Genomic DNA, 20,591 nt, shown 5'->3' with positions numbered 1-20,591 from the left:
AATCTGCAGCATGATTATGGCATTGTTTGGCTACTCAACTAATCTAATAATTTTTTCTTTTAATACATAAATCTGTCTATCAATAGATATACATATATCTTGCTGTGGGAACTCCATCAGCCAATAACCTTTAAGATCCTGGCCTACTTTGGTCATGGTCTCATGTACTATAAATGCAGACAAAAACATTCACAGCCTCTTGGCTGCTGAACTCAGTTCCAGTTCCCAGACCACACAGAAGACTGCTTATTGCTACCCTTTCTATGTGTTTACCCCCAAATAAATAAGCCTTTGCTATATTCCATTACAGGCTATTGTGCAACTCATTTGCATGCCAGCAATATTTATTCTATCAGTCATATGAAACATAAATGTTTATATTATGTAATGAAGCATTATCATTATCTCACTTTTCAGATGAAAATTTTAAAAAATCTAGTCCCAAAACTGAAATGTTAGGATACCAGAAAACTTGCCCAGAGAATCAGCTAAGCAGAGCTCACAAGGGCTCACAGAGACCAAAGCAGCAATCACAAAGGCTGCATGGGTCTTCACCTGGTCCTCTGCATAAATGTTATGATTATTTGGAACAGAGTTTTTGTGGGACTGCTAATAGTGGGAACAGGAGCTATTTCTGACTCTTTCACCTGTTCTTGGAACCCTTTTCCTTCCATTGGGTTGCCTTGTCTGGTCTGGATATAAGGATTTGTGCCTGGTCTTATTGCATTGTGTCATGCCTTGTTTCTGTTTGGTTGATATCCCTGGGAAGCCTGTTTTTTTCTAAGAGGAAATGGAGGAGAAATGCATCTGGGGGATAGAGGTGTTAGTGATGGGAAAACAGGGGTAATTGAAGGGAGAAGAGGCTGTGGTTTAGATGCATTGTATGAGATAAGAATAAATAAAAATAAAAAATGAAAAAATAAAAATTTGCACAAAATATAGAATTGTATTTTAATTCTGACAGCCTTTTTCACAAAGGAAAAAAATGTGGCTTAAAACAAATTATACCTGTAAAATAATGTTTCTAATCCAGCTAAGCATTTTCATTTTTAAAGAAATGTTTTCACATGATTTATTTTTTTATAATAACTGCTTTTAAAGATAAGAGAGTGACATGTGGAGCTAACAACTGTGAGAAAATTAAAGCGTATTTGATCAATTCATATAGATCCTCAAGAAACAACTCTCAATCACAGATTAACTGAAAGTAAAAGGATGTCAATTTTCCTTGGACTATAACAATCAATATTCATTCTAATATTTCATATTCAGATACTGATATACCTCAGGAAGAAGGCATAGCTTTTCCTTGGGAGATTTACATGGTTGTACTTAACTCCCATTTTAACTACAAAATGAGTATTGATTTGATACAAAAATTCTCTCACAAAGTTGTGTTTCACTTTATTTCTAAAAGACTTAACTTCAAACTATTGCCAGAGCACTTTCTATTGTAAGAAAGTCAGAATTCAGAACTCAATTATGCAATGAAACTTTACCCATATTTCATAATACCAGGCTAATCCTTAGTTTTCCTGAAATGCACAGTTGGAATTATAATAATTTAGGTCTGTGTACAAAGAGACAACCCCATAAGCAGGGCTAATGAATTATCAAATCTACTAAGTATGTTTTAGAATAGATTTCCAAGGATTTGTTCAAATAAACTTCTTTTCTAAGTCTTGATTTTTAATAGACATTACATGTAAGTTCATTTTTCCTATGAATGATAATGAGAGAGTTTCTGAGAATAAATTTATGTATAATCAAAAGACTCAGTTCCACCTCCAGTTATTATTTTGGCTAAGTCACTCTAGTTGTTTAATACTTGATAGCTTCTATAACATGAGAATATGAAGTGTTAGAAAGATGGCTCATAAGTTAGAAGCACTTTTTTCTCTTGCAGGGGATCCAGGTTTATATCCTTGTGGTGACTAACAACCACTTGTTGTTTTAGTTTAGGAGCTCAATTGCTCTTAATACCATTATAGGTGCCATACACACATGTGGCACACACACAAACATGGAGGCAAAACATTTAAACAACTAAAATAAATAAATAAATCTTAAACTTAAAGAGGATATTATGAAATAGATTTTTTTCCCAGTTGCTATTTATCTTATTTTCATTCAGTTTTTTGGACTTTGTCACCTGTGCATATGCATAATTTATTTACCTATTAAAACATTCCTTCCTTTCACAAAATTTGCATGTGCATTTGCAACTTATCAGACAATGATCTTGACCCTGAATAAATATGTTCCTTGCTATCAAAGATTTTTACTGTTCATGTTTATAACACATATAATAAAAACCCAGAGACAGATATTGGGATTTAACCCAAAGATTAGAAAAGCAAAGCAGATAGCTACTGGTTCTCACCTCTACCTCAGACCAAAATGGCAATCCTGCCTCCATCAGAATGAGATGGAGCTGAGACCTTTCTCTTCCCAATTTTATGTTTCTCTCTATTGCTGGGATTAAAGTCATGACCACTACTATCCAGTACCTATGGCTAATTAGTGTGGCTACTAAGATAAAAGGTGTGTGCTATCACTACCTGGTCTGTATGGCTGACTAGTATGACTGTTTTAGTCTCTCCTGTTTTGACTAGTTTTATTTTTTAAATACCTATGAAATATCATTACATTTCCCATTTTTGTCTAAAATAAAATGTGAAGTCTATAAGTAATATAAGAAAACCTATATACAATAAATACAATGACTATATACAATATATACAGAAAATAAGTATGTCACAAATGTCTAGCCCATTTGAATTTGACAAATTCAGAGAAAATACTGCATATCTATCCAATCTTGTTGAGTCCAAAGTCTTGTACCTAATTTACTTTCTATCAAAACTTGCTTTCTGCATCAGTTAAATAAAGAAAACTATAGCTATCTAGTCTTCAACTCTTCAGGTACCAAAGAAGGAAAGAATTTTAACTGAATAAGCAGGAAGTGTGATCAAGCAACTTCTAATTGAGAGAAATGACAAAAAGAGCTAACTTCCTGGAAAGTCATCCAAAGTTCTTCTGCAACATTGGGACATCCATCTTTGGCCTACAGGCATAGAATATCTGATAGACAGATTTGTTTATGAAGCAGGGTTTTGAAGGACTGTCCTCCCTTGTCTGTGCAAGATTTGATAGTCATTCTTTTTTGTGTCCTGCTTGTACAAGTAGGACAGTATGCTGTCAACAGTGAGGCAAGGGTACTTTTCTTACCTAGTGTCTTACAAAAGAAAACAAATTTCTTGTGGAGTTTCTTTACTGTTCATCATTTTCTCTGAAGTAGATTGATGCTGGCATGAGCAGACATTTCTCATTGTCATAAAAAATAACCTGTTATTAAAACATCTTAAATGCTATATTCTGTAGATCTCTGAAGTGTTTGAAAATGACCTGTCTATTTAAAATACATCTTTGTTTGAACTTGAAAACATTCCTAATATGACAACAAGTTCAATTGTAATAAGTAACTAATTATTAATCTGCACTCCCTTATTTTCCTAAACAGTTCGTAACAATAATTTTCAAGGACTAGAAATTTGCATTACATTGTTACATGAGCTGTATACATGCAATACCTTGAAGAAGATTAGAAACACATGAAAGTCTGTTTTTAAAAAGTTAATATCAAATTTGTATCAATATAAAAATTTGTATACACTATGCAAAAGTTCAATCCAATATAAAATATTTAAAACTAGTAGTTGATTTCTAAAAGTAGATTCAATAATCAACCTTTTAATTTAATTATATCCATAACATCCCTTTTTTCTTAAAAGTAGATTTTTTACATTTGTTCTAGCATAATTATATTCCTTGTTTTATTTTCAAAAAAATAAACTCTGAATCTAATCTCCTTTTTTCAACTTTTTTCCTGACTGTAACCAATAACAACTTGTAACCCACTCCCCCAAACAATGACAAATATCCATAAACCATGGAATTACCAAAACCCACTGGTCCCAACTTTTGGGACTATTGGTCATGTTTTAAAATTTACTTCCTGCTGGAGGTGACATTATCTTTAGGGGACCCTATAAAGAAAAATTTTGTTAATTTTCAAGTAGTGAGAGAGGTAGCTTAATCATTTTTTTTCCAGCCTGCATAATGGGAAAGTGCAATACCTGTTTCAAGTCCTGGCTAGAGTAGTCTGATACACTAGATCATCTAAGCTTGAAATTATTCTGAGAAGTTTGTAGTCCAAAATACCTCTTTAGGTGATATTTTTTAGCTTAGTGGTATTATCACAGTCCAGGAGAAATCATCATTTTTGGACACCATTTTCCCTTTGGAGACCTCAAACCAAGCTGTTAGGCATACACATAGTTCAGGGCAAAAAACTGACAGAAACTCAAACATGAAATAATGCTCATCAAGACAGATGAACTATTTTTCTGAAATTAGTTGGTACTTTATATGATCAATAATACCATTACAAAACGTTTTATATATATTTTTATGCATATTAATCTTAAAAATTATATGTCTTAAGAAAAGTTGTTAAAGAGTCAGTGTAAAACAAAAGATTATTTGATTAGTAGCAATAGAGTAGTCCTCAAAGATTTTGTTTTCTTCTGATCTGTATCAGGTGGCTCTTCTGACATGAGACAGAGAAATTAGTATTTCACTTTAATAAGCATGCTTTGGTTTAAAGAAAGAGAGAGCTACACTCTAATTCCAAAGTCAGCTTTAATCCTTAATTAGGCTGGGACTACATTATGTGTCTGTAGAGAATAGCAAAAACAAACATTTGGGAAATTTTATGAAATTTTATCCTGTTGGGGATATTATATAAGAATAGGTCAATTACTCTTAAGACTTTTTTTTTTTTTCTGGAAGATTTGTCTCTTTTCTTCATGTCATCAGATTCCTTAGTTGAATACATTAATTATTCTGAAAATACAGAAACAAAACCCTTCCCCAATCATAATTTGGGGGAGATTCTTTTTTGGCAAGTTATATCTGATCAAATGAAACCATTTTTTAGTTTTATAGATTAGTTTAGATTAAAAGACCATGATGTTTGATGAGCTATAATCTCTTCTAATTAAGAGGTGTCTCTTGTTCAAATTTAATCTTTATTAATATTCATGGTATTTCCTAATATAACACATGTCCTGGTTTCCATTCTGAGGTCAGTACATCTTTAAAGTATATCAGTTGATTTAATTCTGTAGTTTTTTTCTACTATCCAATGTCTCTCTGCAGCTGTTGTTCCTTTCTCATTAGTGTAACAGGATGAGCAGGCTGCTTGTCATCCTGACTATCTTACAAACCAAAATACACCCAAAATAATCATACAGAAATTGTATTAATTAAATTACTGCTTGACCCATTATCTCTAGCCTCTTATTGGCTAACTCTCACATCTTGATTTAACCAATTTCTGTTAATCTGTATATTACTATGTGGCAGTGGCCTACTGGGAAAGCTACTCTGACAGCTCCTTGGCAGCTCTCCATCTACCCTTCTTCCCAGCATTCAGTTCTGTCTACTCTGCCTATCTAAGTGCTGCTCTATCAAAAGGCCAAGGCAGTTACTTTATTCGACCAATGAAAGCAACACATAGACAGAAGAACCTCCTACACCATTTCTCCATTTTCTGTTTAAACAAAAGAAGGTTTTAAATTTAACATAGTAAAATTACATATAACAAAACAGTTATCAAGCAAGAATTATAGTTATAATATTTATATCTACTTTATCTTTTATCATAATTGAGGAAAACTATATCTATAAATTCTTCAACTCCATTAAAGACTCCAGAAGGAGATAATATTACTTAAGTAAACAAGAAATCCAAAACCCTAGAAATGACAGAGACATCTCGCTTCCTGGACAGTCACCCAAAGTTTTTCTGTACCATTGGGGCATCCATCTTCAGCCTACAGGCCCATAGTATCCAGAAGACATTTCCATGAAGCAGGAGGGCAGTTTAGTCATTTTTTTGTGTGTGTTCTGCAGAAGGTCTCGCAGATTCTTTCCTGAAGCAGGAACCCCGAAGGACCATGTCACCTTTAGGCAAGTTCAGCAGTCATTTCTCTGTGGGTACTGCATATCCAGTTTATGCAATAGTCCAGGCAAGAACAGTTTCTTGCCCAAATGGCTATCAAACTCTATAAGGAGCCTCTTTGATGCCCATCTCCTTCTTGAAGTAGATTGGTGCTGCCAGGAGCAGACATATCTCATTGTCATGAAAAACCCTAAGGTATTAAAACATTTAAAAATCCATATTCCGTAGTCTTTGAAAGATATGAAGAATGCCTATCTAAAATATATCTATGCACATCTAGAAAATCTTACTAACATGACTACAAAATTGACTATTAGAGATGATTATCCATCAACAACCTATATTTCCTAATTATACATTAGATTTTTAAATGAACTACACAATCACAATACCTTAATCAAGAGCAGAAACATACATACAACAATATTGACCTTAAATTTATATCAAAAAATCCATACCAATGCAAATTATTTATATATATATCATATTCCCCGTTAAATGTAAAAGAACATTTATTAACAATATTTGGCAATATGGACATAGTTATTTCTCTCCAAACATCTTCCTGCTGTATGAGGGCACTGTTAATCAGATCTTTCATGATGTATTCAGTATGGTAGGTTTATCTCAGCTGGCAGTTGAGCAAAGTAAGGTTTTGAGGGTGTTCACCACAACCTTTCAGGAGGGTGTGGTCTATCATACCATATTGGTCTAGAAGCAATCCACAGAGTCTCATCCTCTGTGAAAACAAAAGAGGAACCTGTTTTCCTAAGTGTCATATCCTTAAACCCAAATTTTGAAGTCAAAATACTTTTATAATATACATGATGGTTTAGCTTAGCAGCCCTTACAATGAAATGTCTCTCTGCACTTAGCTCCTTCACAGTCAAAAAATTTAAAGAAAACACAATAATACAAAGATTCCAGACTCTCTGTGAATTTTCCATTTTTACATGGCTTATTTTTACTCTATTATTTACTTTGACTCTTTAAAGACTTTACCTTTTTTAAAAAGTATTAAATTTATATTATGCCTCTGTATATTCTTTATCTTTTCTTTCCCAAGCCTACATGGTTTATCTAACACCATGACCCACTAAGAGTTCTTTCATTTCTGAATCTTTCCTATTGCATTGTCTTTAATTTTTTACTGTCTTGAAGAGATTTTAAAATGCTAAGCTCTGGGGCCACCAGGAAGGAGCTGCACTCAATATTTTAACTCTGAGACTGAGCATGTGGCACATAAACTCTTTCTTTCTGAGTTACAGCCAAATCTGCCTGACACACAGAGCACTGCACAACCTGGAAACATCTCTGTGTATGGTGGCAGGAATCTGCCATGCTCTCCTGCTTGTGCATGCCTAGTAAACCTGATTCTGCTGCCTGCCCAGGCAGGTAGCACCAAGCCACAGGCATGGTCTCAGGTACTTTGTTACTGACCCTGAGTGGGTACACAAACATCCGGGCCCACAAATGCCAGTTAAATGCTTAATAGCTGGCATTTGTTCCAGCAGCACATCCCAGTAAGCTGTGTTTTAAAATGGTGCAGCTTTTATCCTGCTGCTATTGCTGAGTCGGGAAAGTTTTTTCTGTGGCACTCTTCCAGCAAATAGCAAAAGACTGTGTTAAACTCTATATTTGTGTCTAGAATTTTTTTTCTAGCCCTCTCAGGTTTTATGTGGAGTCAGTTTACCACATTGGGTGCCACTCTGTAACAAGATGAGTGGGCTGCTTGTCATCCCGGCTAGCTTACAGCCGAAATACACCCAAAATAATCACACAGATATTGTATTAATTAAGTTACTGCTTGGCTCATTATCTCAAGCCTCTTATTGACTAACTCTTACTTCTTGATTTAACCCATTTCTGTTAATCTGTATATTACTACGTGGCAGTGGCCTACTGGGAAAGATTCAACATGTCTGTCTCTGACAGCTCCTTGGCGGCGCTCTGGCTACCCTTCTTCCCAGCATTCAATTCTGTCTACTCTGCCCTATCAAAAGGCAAAGGCAGTTTCTTTATTCAACTAATGAAAGCAACACATAGACAGAAGAACCTCCTATACCACATTAGCATTTAGAAAACTCAAAGTAAATTAAGCAATCTATTTATGGGGTTATTTATTATTTTTTTGTTTGTTTAACATATTCTTTAGAGTTTAATTTGATCTTTCTATAACTGCCTATCCTTGTATGATTGTGCGTTACATCTGTAATATGCTTTATAATAAACAAAACACTGTTTCATTTTCTTAGTGACATATGCTAGAGCACTGTCTGTCTTTATTTGTACAAGTATACCCATGACAGCCATAACTTCTATCAAATCTGTGATTGCTGAATCAGCCTTTTCTGAACTCAAAGAAGCCCTCCATTGAAAACCTAAATAGATAATCAATGGTGTACAATCCTAGGAAGGATCCAATTAGTTCTATTTATAAATTGATTTCTCTTGCTTTTGTGATAGTTGTTAATCTCTCCCAAAATTTACTACAAGCTTTTTGCCATGATTCACTTTCTTCTCATAATTTTTCAATTTCATCATTGTTAAAAGTTACTATAATTTTTGATGGGTCTATTACTGCTAATTGACAAAGTCTCCATTTTCCTTTTAGAATTAATTCAGAACTTTCCATATAAATTTTTAATATTGTATTCAACTTCTATGGTGAAAAGATCACTTCTAAGATAATATCTATTCGCTGCATTAAAATTCCTGTAGGGGAATGTTTGGAGGGTAAAATGTCCACAATACAGTTAAGATTTGCATCTACACAATTTATGTGTTCCTTCTGCAATTTCTCTTTAATCAAAACCAAGTCTCTCTCATCTAGAGATCATAATTTCCTGGGATGTCAGGAGCCATTTCAGGCTTCTTCTTGCTCACATCTCACAGGGCCTTAAAGTAAAAATCTTGAGACAGAAAACTTAAAGTTAGCCAAAACATTACGTGCTGACCGTGGAGACTCAAGCTTTGGAAAGCACCACAGAGTGTCTTCATGGCTTGCTGCTTAGCACTAACAGCAGCTGTTCTAGCCACTGACCTTGCAACTGCCCTGCTTAGCTGCCAAACTGCCCCACTTAGTTGCCTAGCTATCAAGCCCCTCCTTCCCTTCCCCCTTTCCTCAGTTCCCCCTGCCCGAACTCCTTTCTGAGGAGTATTTAAGACATGTAACTTGCTTCCTTGACAAAATACTGCTTGGTGTCCGTTTCTCTTTCCTCCCATGTCTTTCAGATAGTGCCTCTTCAAGACCCTGGAGTAACTTAGGACCTGCTAGGTGGGTCGAGTGGCGCCCGAACAGGGACTTGAAGCATGGCCTCCTATCGGGCGACAGAGCGCAACCCGGGACCAGAAAGAAAAAAAAAAAGAGATTCTGCAGCTGTAGGATTCGGACAGATCTGCAGGACAAGGTAGGCACAGGATCGTTGTCACCCCATAGACATGGGACAATCACATTCAAAGGAAGAAAAATCCATACAAGAATTTAAACAGTCATTCCGGGAGAGAGGAATAAGAGTTAAAAATAAAGATTTAATAGACTTCTTGTGAGAAATGCCCTGGTTGGTGTTGACAGGGCCAGAAATTTACCTCCAGACACCCCTTCCCTTTGTGGTTTTTCCCTTTAAAAATAGCCTGTACCAGAGATTCAAGGTCTTCTAGCTTCCTGACTGCTGGAATACGCTGTCATGACAGAATTAATAATTTGGTTCCCTGACTGGGAAAATGAGTCGCTCCCAGACCCACTCTAGATCCAGTTGGATGTATGAATGAGCTCATTTTTATGTCGGTCTATTTGTGCATTGTGTTTCTGTTTCTGTGTAATTGTGAATCAGTAATTTGAAAATTGTACCTGTGCTGGGTCTGTATTGAAACAGGACCAAGAGAGGGGGTAGACGTGTCCCAGTCCTCTGGCCCTGAGCCCTGAAAGACGTTTCATGGGCATTTGTGGGAAGGAGGAGTGACCAGGTTGCTGGCCCTAGTCCCCGGGGGAGTCGTGATTCTCCATCTGTATTTCTGGATCTGCTGCCGCATGGCTTCTGATTTTGAGTCTATGTCTGTCTTTTTGTTCTTGTGAATTTCAGTTCTGCATAAGAGTGGTGGTGAGAGCACCAGCTTCTGGATTTGAGTTTGTGTCTGTCTGTTTGTATTTTTGTTCTTGTGTCTCAGTTTGTCTTTGATAAAATGGGACAACAATTAACTACCCCTTTAACCCTGACTTTAGATCATTGGAAGGAGGTTAAAGATCAAGCTCATAATTAATCTGTAAAAATCCAGAAGAAACACTGACAGACGTTCTGTTCCTCAGAATGGCCCTCTTTTGAGGTGGGCTGGCCACGGGACAGGACATTTAACTTGGATACTATATTACAGGTCAAGGAAAAAAAATCTTCCAAATTTGCCCACATGGCCACCCAGACCAGGTTCCCTACATCGTTACCTGGGAAAGCTAGATTTTTATACTGTGGTGCCTGAAAATGTAAAACTACTAGGGATGCTTATTGAAAACCTAGTTCTTCTTGGGACTGGATAACTGTTCTTAAAAATTACACTTCCAAAGCAAAGCTCCATGTGGAGCACAGGAACCTGTGACATCTCCCACACTTGTCTTCCAGGGGCAAGCAGCAGGACTGTCTCCATGGGTATCAGGAAGGACTTGGGGCATGTGATGGTATTTCCCAAACAGGATACAGCAGCAAGATTTAGGTGCCACCTTCACCATTATGCTAAGGTACAGAACCAAGTACTATCTGACCAGAGCCTGCTGCTGCTGCTGGCTGGACTAAGCTACTCTCCCTGCTTCTATGCTGACACCTCCCACCACCAGCCAAGGACTATTCAACCTTGTGCAGGGAGCCTTTTTCTTGCTAAATAGTACTGACCCCAGCTTGACACAATCTTGCTGGCTATGCCTGTCAGCAGGATCTCCCTATTATGAAAAATAGCCTCATCTGGCAGTTTCAACACTCATACGTCCTGTAGATGGGGGCATCAGAAAAAGTTAACCTTAACAAAAATATGTTTGGGGACTCCAACCCCTCAATATCAGTACCTGTGTAACCTAACTCTCCCAAATCCCAAGAGGACAGGAAACTGGTACCTGGTGCCCTCTATTGATCTATGATGAGCCTACAATATTGGTTTAACCCCTTTATCTCTGATGATACTGCTAATTTCTGTGTACTGATCCAATTAGTCCCCCAAATTTACTAATATCCCAGGATTGGGATATTCGGCCAAATAAAAGGGGGGAATGTAGAATTTTAAGAAAAATATGAAGCCATTTCTGACGACTCTTAGTACTTCCCCTCCTCCTCTGGGAACCAAGGACATAGCAGCTATGCATGCACGTACTGAGATGTTGGAAACTTTCCATCTCCCTGAATAGGGGCATGATAACACTTAGGTGTTGACTCAGTTACTGACCTTTTGACTTAGTCCCTGGGAAGGGGCAAAGTGACCTTCAGAAATTTCCCTTTACTTCATCTGATCTGGCAACTACTCTCCAGCTAATTATTGGTAATAGCCTTTTTGAATAAGCCAATCATAATAGTTAAAGAACAACCTCCTGCCATATGGAGCAGAAGCTGCCAGGCAGGTTTGCAAAAAGGAAGCTAGCCTCAAAAAAACTACAGCTTCAGGACAGTAAAAGGAATGTAAATATGCTTCTTTTCCATTTTAGAATTTTGCTTCTTGGTAAAAAATCTTTAGTTTGTAGGCATATAAATTTTTATCCAAGGTAGGTAAATTTCAATACTATGGTTCTATGGGAAAGTTTTAAAATCAAAGATTGTAATAAATTCAGAGGATTTTAAAAATGTTTAGGCTATCCTGAGTTCTTATCTTTTCCTTATAAAGTTGAGGATTGTTCTTTCAAGTTCTATGAGAAATGTTGCTATAATTTTTAATGGACATTTACACTGAATCTGTAGCTTGTTTTTAGTGAGACTGTCATTTTTGCTGTGTTTCTTCTATTTTCCCAAGAAAATAGGAGATCTTTTTATTTTCTAATGTCTTAAATTTTTTTCTTAAAAGAGTTAAAGTTCTTATCATACAAGTTTTTCCATTTGTACGGTCTGCTCCTGTGTGGGAGTCAAGTTGATTCAGCTTAAACTCGTTTCCTGCTGCCAGGTGTTGCTACAGGGTGGACTGCTGAGACTCAGACCTCTTACTAAATTAATCAAGGGCCAGAGTTATACTCTAACAAGGGATAATGGTTAAAAATTAAAAAAAAAAAACAGTTCCCCCTTTATAAGCAGAGATGACAGGACCCAAACTTCTGTTCTGCTTGCGTATAGTTACTCCAAGATATTTTGTGGTATTCATGGCTATTTAAAAGGAGGATGTCTCTTTTATCCTAGGAGTAAAAGAGATACATTTGGGTTGTTTTCAGAATCTGGCTATGATAAAGTTATTCTGCTATAAGCATAGCTGAGCATAGGTCCTTATGGCATGATTAAACAACTTTTATATTTAGGCCCAAAAGGGGTATTGCTGAGTTTTAAGGTAGATATTTGCCTAATTTTAAAAAATAACCATACTATGATCCAAAAGTGGCTGTGCCAGTTTGCACTTCCAGCAATGGAGCTTTTTCCTTCCCCACATTTTCTTAAGCATAAATTGTTAATAGTAATTTTTAATCTTGGTCATTTTTACAACGCTTAGATAAAACCTCAGAGTTTTGATTTGCATTTGTCTGATGGCTAAAGGATGTTATGTTTGAACATTTTTTAAATGTCTCTCAGTCATTTTTAAGTTCGTCTGTTAAGAGTTTTTAGTTTATGTCTGTAACAAATATTTTTATTAGATTAATATTTTGATACTAATTTCCTGAGTTCTTCATATGTTTTTAAAATGGGTTTATGATAAGTAAAGATCTTTTCCCACTCTATAGTCTTGTTATACAAAAGTTTCTCAGTTTAGGAGATCTAATTGTTTCTCCCAATGTTTGTGCCACTGAGGCTATGTTTGAGATGTGGCAAAGTGTACTAATTTTTTCTCTATGAGATTTAATGTAATTTTTATATACTGAGGCCTTTGACTTATTTAAACTTGAGTTTTGTACATGGAGATGGATATGGATCTATTTTTATTCTTCTACATGTTGATGTCTAATGAGGCCAACATCATTAGTTAAAATGCTTCCTTTTTCCACTTTCTTATCTGCAAGGCAGACTTGGAACTTAAGAGGAGGATAGCTTATAAACTTTTAATTAGATATTCAATGGTTAAAGCCCTGGATATAATTTTTTTATGGGAGATATTGAGCTGCCAGGTAAAATTCTTACAAAAAAACAATGAGCCAATTTCCAATAGAGAGCTTAAAAAAGATGCCTCACAGGTACTCAAGCAGGTAAAGTATAAGTCAGCAGGTAAAATATATAATAATCAACAAGTACAATATATTAATTATGATTCAACTATGGCAAATGTATATAGTAAATGTAAAACTTATTCTACAACAGTTTATAAAAAAGCAAAATGCTGTTTATGGCTAAACCTTCCCAGTTTCGCCAATTAAGCTTTTAAACTCTTAATTTAAAACAGTAGCCTGTCTGGTACAAAAGGGCAGGATAAAATCTGGGAGATGGTTTAACAGAATATTGATTATGATCAATGCTTCTTTTTTTTTCTTTTCTTTTTTCTTTCTTTTTTTTTTTTTTTGGAGTTTTCGAGACAGGGCTTCTCCATAGCTTTTGGTTCCTGTCCTGGAACTAGCTCTTGTAGACCACGCTGGCCTCGAACTCACAGAGATCCGCCTGCCTCTGCCTTTTGAGTGCTGGGATTAAAGGTGTGCATCACCACCTCCCCACTAATCAATGTTTCTTATACTAAACAATAGATTCATTAATAATTTTAAAATTGATTCCTGGACAATTGTGTTTGCTCAATTCAAAAGCCAGAATAATAATTTTTTTTCCAGATGATCATTACTACAATTCACACAACTGTATTTTGCTAATGTTATAGCTAAAAATTCCTTAAAGGATTTTTATGCTAAATTTTACAAATGGCTCTTCCAATGGAAGAACTGCATATATGGTTAATAATAATAATTAAAAAAAATTGTGGAGTGTACCAAGGCTCCTTTAAAACAACTTATAAAAGTTGCAAACAGATCCTGATACAAACGGATCTGACATGATGACATGAAGCTTTAGTAAGGCAAGGTAGAAAAGCCCTTGCAATCTAAACCTGGAAGGCAGGCACAGATGCCCTGCTGAGATGACCTGACCATGAAAACTACAATTTTCTGCAGTTTGAATTCTGTTTGCTTTGGGGCTAAGATGCAGACTAAACATATGACTGTTTTAATCTTTGGGACACAAAACTCATTTTGATTAAAATATTAACCCCTCTTCACTTAAGAAGGGGGAAGATCGGGGTCTTAACTGCTGCTCAGAGACTGGAACTGGTGGTATTTAATAACAACAATGTCCGTCATTGTACTCTTACTAGAATTGACCTAATGATATTTGTAACTGCTTATAGATGTTGGAAAAAGTTTGACACACCCTGTAAAGTGTTTGGTTTTAATGCATATGTTAAAAATTTTAGATTTTGACCCCTTCTCTAACCTTACTAATCTACCTCCTCAACCCTGGAACCCTTGGAGCAGGATCTTTAGTAGAAAAAAAATAAGTTAAAACATGTCTCATGACTCTCTGGCCCTCCCTCCTAAAAGAGCTCCTTGCAGTTTTTTCATTGATGATTCATGCAGAGGCCTAATGACAGGAATATTGTGGAGCCCTCCCCTGAACAGCACATCATACAGAGGACATACAGGCAGGCTCAACATGACATGGTGTCAGGACATGAGGATTGCCCTCCACATAGCATAAGCCAGGGGCCCTGTGGTCAAAAGTCAAAGACCTGCTTACCTTGGTCTTGCTGAGGAGTTACAAAAAAAAAAGGACCATATGTCAGGAGCCATTTCAGGCTTCTTCTTTCTCACATCTCACAGGGCCTTGAAGTAAAAATCTTGAGACAGAAAACTTAAAGTTAGCCAAAACATTATGTGTTGACCGTGGAGACTTGAGCTCTGGAAAGCACCACAGAGTGTCTTCATGGCTTGCTGCTTAGCACTAACAGCAGCTGTTCTAGCCACTGAACTTGCAACTGCCATACTTAGCTGCCAAACTGCCCCACTTAGTTGCCTAGCTACTGAGCTCCTCCTTCCCTTCCCCCTTTCCTCAGTTCCCCCTGCCCGAGCTCCTTTCTGAGAAGCATTTAAGACATGAAACTTGCTTCAATAAACAGATGCCTTGACAAAAAACTGCTTGGCGTCCATTTCTCTTTCCTCCCATGTCTTTTAGACAGTGCCTCTTCAAGACCCTGGAGTAACTTAGGATCTGCTGGGTGGGTCACTGGGACTATTTAATTCCTTGTCACCATCTAAGCTTTTGTTTAAATTAATCAGGTCATCAGGATATCCTAATTGTGTGTCATAGATGGGAAATGTCTCCTAGAAATCTTTGGACGTCATGAAGAGTCTAAAGTCAGTCTCCCCTATTTTTTACCTTTTGGAGTCTAAGATTTTTGTAAACTGATTTTATAACATGAATAATGAATGAAATATCCTCTTTTTATTTTTTCAGGAGCAATTTGTGATCCCCAACAAGGCAAATTTTTCTTTACTTCTTGAAACATTCTTTCTGAAGTATAAGCAGTTGAATAAGATAGCAAAATGTCATCCATGTACTAGTAGATTATAGATTCAGAAATTGTTTATGTATCATTTCCAATGGTTGACTTACAAAATATTAACAAAGGATGTGCCTATAAAAAGCCCACATTCCTTGTGAGATAATCTTTCATTGATATCTCTCAGCAGGCTGATAATTACTATAAGTAGGCACTGTGAAGGCAATTTTTCTCTGTCTTTTCCTTCTGAAGGTACAGTACAAAAACATTCTTTTAAATCAATAAGAGCACATCCTTTAGGCAATAGAGAAGAAAAAGAAATTACATATTTGAAAGAGATCATGGGCTGAATCTTTATATTAATATCTCTTAGATTTCATACCACTCTCTATTTTCCAGATTTCTTTTAAACAACAAATACAGGAGAAAGACAAGTGCTAGTTGCTTCTTAAATATGCTGAGCATCTAATTGTTTTTGTACCACATGTTCTAAAGCTTACAGTTTCTATATTGTTAAAGGCCATTGCTTAACCTATATAGGTTTATCTCTTAACCATTTTAAAGATAGGGTTATTGGTGCCTTTGAAATATCAGCAGGTGTTGTGTCCTATTCTTTTACAATCTGAAAGGTTGGTGACTATTTTTTTAATAAAACTTTCTAGTATTTCCTCAAAATCCATATGTTAATTTATGATTTGCTTCTAACATTGGAGGAATATTAACCTGAGTATTCAATTGCTGCAACAAATTGAGTTCCCACAAAATCATTGTTATGTTATCAAAGTATGATTTTTTTATATTCCTCTCTCTCCTTCTGGCCCTATACAATCAACCTATCACTCATTTTGATTTACCTGAGATAAAGTTCCAATTTCTAAAAACTGAACATTTTCATACTTAGAAGCCAATTTAATTTGGATGCCAAAATTTTAGTGAAATCACTAATATATCTGTATCTGTGTCTACCAGACCTTGAATGACATAATTTATTTGTATTTTCAGTTTTTGTTTTTCTTCATTTATAGAAATTTGCCCAAATATTCACTTTATACTTTCTTCTGAAGTTTTTGTTCTCTGTTCTATAGCTATTCTATTATCTAAAGCAGTATGTTTTTTTTTTTAATAATAGGCATTACATTCTTTAATTGCTCTGGGAATGAGTTTCCTCTACAATGGCAGAAAATGACTGACTGAATCAGATTTGGCATGGAGCCTACAAGAAGCCTCTAATGGAGTTTCCCAATGGCAAAGGATTGTCATGAAAACCCATTGTTGACATACATTCCTTAGTCAAATGCCTGCCTTCTTCATACTGTGGAGATGCAAAAATATAAGCCTATTTTCACCTTCTCTGAAGTTCAGAGGTTTTAAAATTACATAATTGTTAACAACAATCAGGGTTGTACATACTGAATCAGAATATGGTTACTTGGTTATTTTGATATTAAGATGGCCCATACAGCTAGATCTATTCTACCCTGACCAATGGTCAAGAAATTCAAGCATTCTTCTGCTTGTTCATTTGAAATAGGAAGTTTAACCTTGAGAGTAGCTACCTTCAAGATACTTGGTCCAGGGTAGGATCACTGCCTAACGAACAGAATGCTAATGACTTGATATCTCAAGGTATTGATGCATGTAACAATTCTAGTTTCCCTTTGTATCATGTTAAAACAGGCTTTTGTCTTATTTTCCCTGTGGTATTTGGGTATAAAAGTTTATGGAAAATTAAATGAGGTAGATTTCAGTATTAACTATTATTCCCTCCTGGTATTATTCTATATTTTCTGTTTTATTGTTTTTACATGTTTTCATATTATTTATTCAGATTTCTAAATCCTCATTCCCCTACCCATGCAAGTGGTATTTTTGTTGAGGCTGGTTGTCAACAGCACACCTTCTACATAATCAAGAAGAGAGGGGCATTCTGAATGGATTATTCTTAGAAAAACCATTGTTTCTAGGGTGTTCCTAGATAAGATGAACTTATTTGCCACAACTATAACATTTGTACTTTTCCTAAATCTTCTGGACATCAATTTTCCTATCTATGCATCATCATGTTCATGAGATTCAGTATCAATTTTATCTAGAATCCATTCCTCCAAAGGTGTTGACCTTGCCTTTAAAGGCTTAATTATTTTTTGGAAAGGTAATTGACACTCTTAAAACCCAGAGATTTAATTATTATTTATATAGCTTCTGAATTTTGTATCATTATATTTACTGCTAGAGTCAATCTTTGTAAGAAATCTGTAAAGGTTTTCTTGGGCCCTAACTTTAGTAAATGACTCAATTTTTCACCTATATCTCAATTATGTCCCATGCATTCAAAGCAGCTGCATGTCATAAATCCAAGTTATAGTCATCATATATAGCTGGCCTTTCTATAGTAACATATATTTCTTCTCCACAAATTTTATCTTGGGAGATTTTTCTACCTCTATCTTAACTCTATTTTCCAATAATCTTAGCCTTTTCTCTGAACCAGGTACTCCACTGTAATTGTGGACCAGGCTCTAAAACATCTTTAACCAAATCCATCCAACCATAGGGATAATACTATTACAAACTGATCACGAGTTAAAAGGTGAATAATGCCATGATACTATTGCTTCCTTGACTCTCCTTAAATCTAGCATTGGCACAGGAGTCCAGTTAGCTGCAACAGAGTCTTTGCAATTTGGTAATTCCTATAAGGTTACTGAATATATTAAGGTTGGTTGCCTGAAAATCTCCAGCTGTTCCTCTCCATTCTTATAACACAATGTTGAAATTAACTCTCCATTAAACTCTTCTGTCAGATTTGATTATCTCTGTGATCTATTTTATTAGGTTTTTCTAAGACCTGTATCTTAACACTCAGATTAACCAATTTTTAGTGATAAGACAAAAATGATAAAGCTGATAATATTTACAATATACATTATATAAATCCCATCTAAATTAGATATTTTCTCATTTAATCATTCTAAACTGCCTAATATATTATCATACAGAGAACCCAATCACTCCTTTACTATGTTTTTTCCCATTTTTTTTTTTTTTTGGTTTTTCGAGACAGGGTTTCTCTGTGGCTTTGGAGCCTGTCCTGGAACTAGCTCTGTAGACCAGGCTGGTCGCGAACTCACAGAGATCCTCCTGCCTCTGCCTCCCAAGTGCTGGGATTAAAGGCGTGCACCACCATCGCCCATTTAAACTCTCTTTTAATGAATTCCTCCCTTTAAGAATTCCCAAATTTCTTACCAAATTCATCAACGATATTGGTGAAGATATGATGATTATTGTTATTGTGTGAAATAAAAAGAATTATGGGATTTTAAGGCATCTATCTAGGTGATACTGGGAGAGCCCACAAGTCATTGTGGAGAGAGAGAGAGAGAGAGAGAGAGAGAGAGAGAGAGAACTGGTTGTCTGAAAAACCCACAGGGGATTGATAGGCTTGGGGATAAAAAGAAAAGAAAACCTGGGCAGGTAGGGTTAGAGCCCCACTTGAAGTCCTGGCAGTAGCCCCATGTGTATCTAAGGCTTGTGATGGTAGCTTAAAAGCCTCAGGCCAATGGCTTTTTTGTGAATTCATACCTCAGACGTTAGTTACCAAATTTATCACAGATAATAAAAACCAAGAGACATATATTGGAGTTCAATCAGAAGATCAGAAAATTAAAGCAGCCAGTCATTGGCTCTTACCTCTACCTCAGATGAAAATGGTAGTTATTTCTCCATGAATCCTCAGAATGAGACTGAGCTGAGACTTGTCTCCTCCTATCTTATATTCTTTTCTAGTGCTGGGATAAAGGTATGCACCACTACTGCCTTGTGTCTATGGCTAACTTGTCTGGCTACTGTAATAAAAGGTGTGTGCCATGATTGCCTGATCAGTAAGGGTGACCAGGGTAGTTGATCTCTTCTCTGATCTTCTGGAAAGCTTTATTTAGTAAAATACGAAGGAAATATCACTATAGTGGTAGTGACCAAAATATAAGTGGAAAGTAATTATTCAATTCAAGGTGAGTGATGCATATACTTTTTGTGGTACAGAATAATTTTGACAAATAGAAAAAAGGACAAGGGAAGAAATTCAATTATGAAAGAGTAGAAGATGAAATTACCTCATTAAAAACTAAAATTAGCTCCATACTAAAAGAGGTGAAGAAGACCCTTTCTGGAGCAGTAGGCATGTGATTAGAGTCTGTGGCAAAACTTGAGTTTCTAAAATAAAATGACTTTGAAATGACTCACCCTTTTACAAATAAGGAAGAAAACACATGGACAGTAACTTTCAAGAGTTCTATACTATTGGTTCAACATCTCTTTGAGACTATACATTTATACAGTCTTGCATTCTAAGCACATGCTCAAATAAAAAACAGACTCATGGATAATGTACAGATGACAAAATGATACTTGGTCATGATTCAGCGTTGAATTGAAGGGTAATGCAAATGGTAGCTATTCAAATATTATCAGTGGCAAAATCTAAATTATATTTGCAAAAGATATTTTTAGCAGATACTTGGAGAAACACAATAGAGATGAAAGTTCAAAGAGTGAAAATATGGGACAATGATTCTTAGGAAGAAGCTATAAATATCTTAATGTTGTTGATGCAGACACAAATGCTTATATAAGATCTCTTCTTCCCTTTCCTTCTGTGGAGTCTCTACACTGATGTGTTTTGGTGATGTGTTTATGAGACAATTGTCTATAGAAAATATATTCAATGATTTCCAGAAGTTAGTGAGACTGCAGTTATTATTCAGTCCTATATAGATGGTTTTTACTTCCCCAAAGGAAGATACTTTTGAAATTTTTTAAGTGTAAACTGGACATGCTAAACATATTTAATTAGAGCTCTCAAGAATAACAAAACTGGTAAAATGAACTTGTACTAAAAGGGGATTAATTAGATTTTCTTGTA

The sequence above is a fragment of the Microtus ochrogaster genome, chromosome X (genome assembly GCF_000317375.1).
Source record: "Microtus ochrogaster isolate Prairie Vole_2 chromosome X, MicOch1.0, whole genome shotgun sequence".
In the NCBI taxonomy this organism is placed as follows: domain Eukaryota; kingdom Metazoa; phylum Chordata; class Mammalia; order Rodentia; family Cricetidae; genus Microtus; species Microtus ochrogaster.
Note: the sequence above shows the minus strand (reverse complement) of the source record.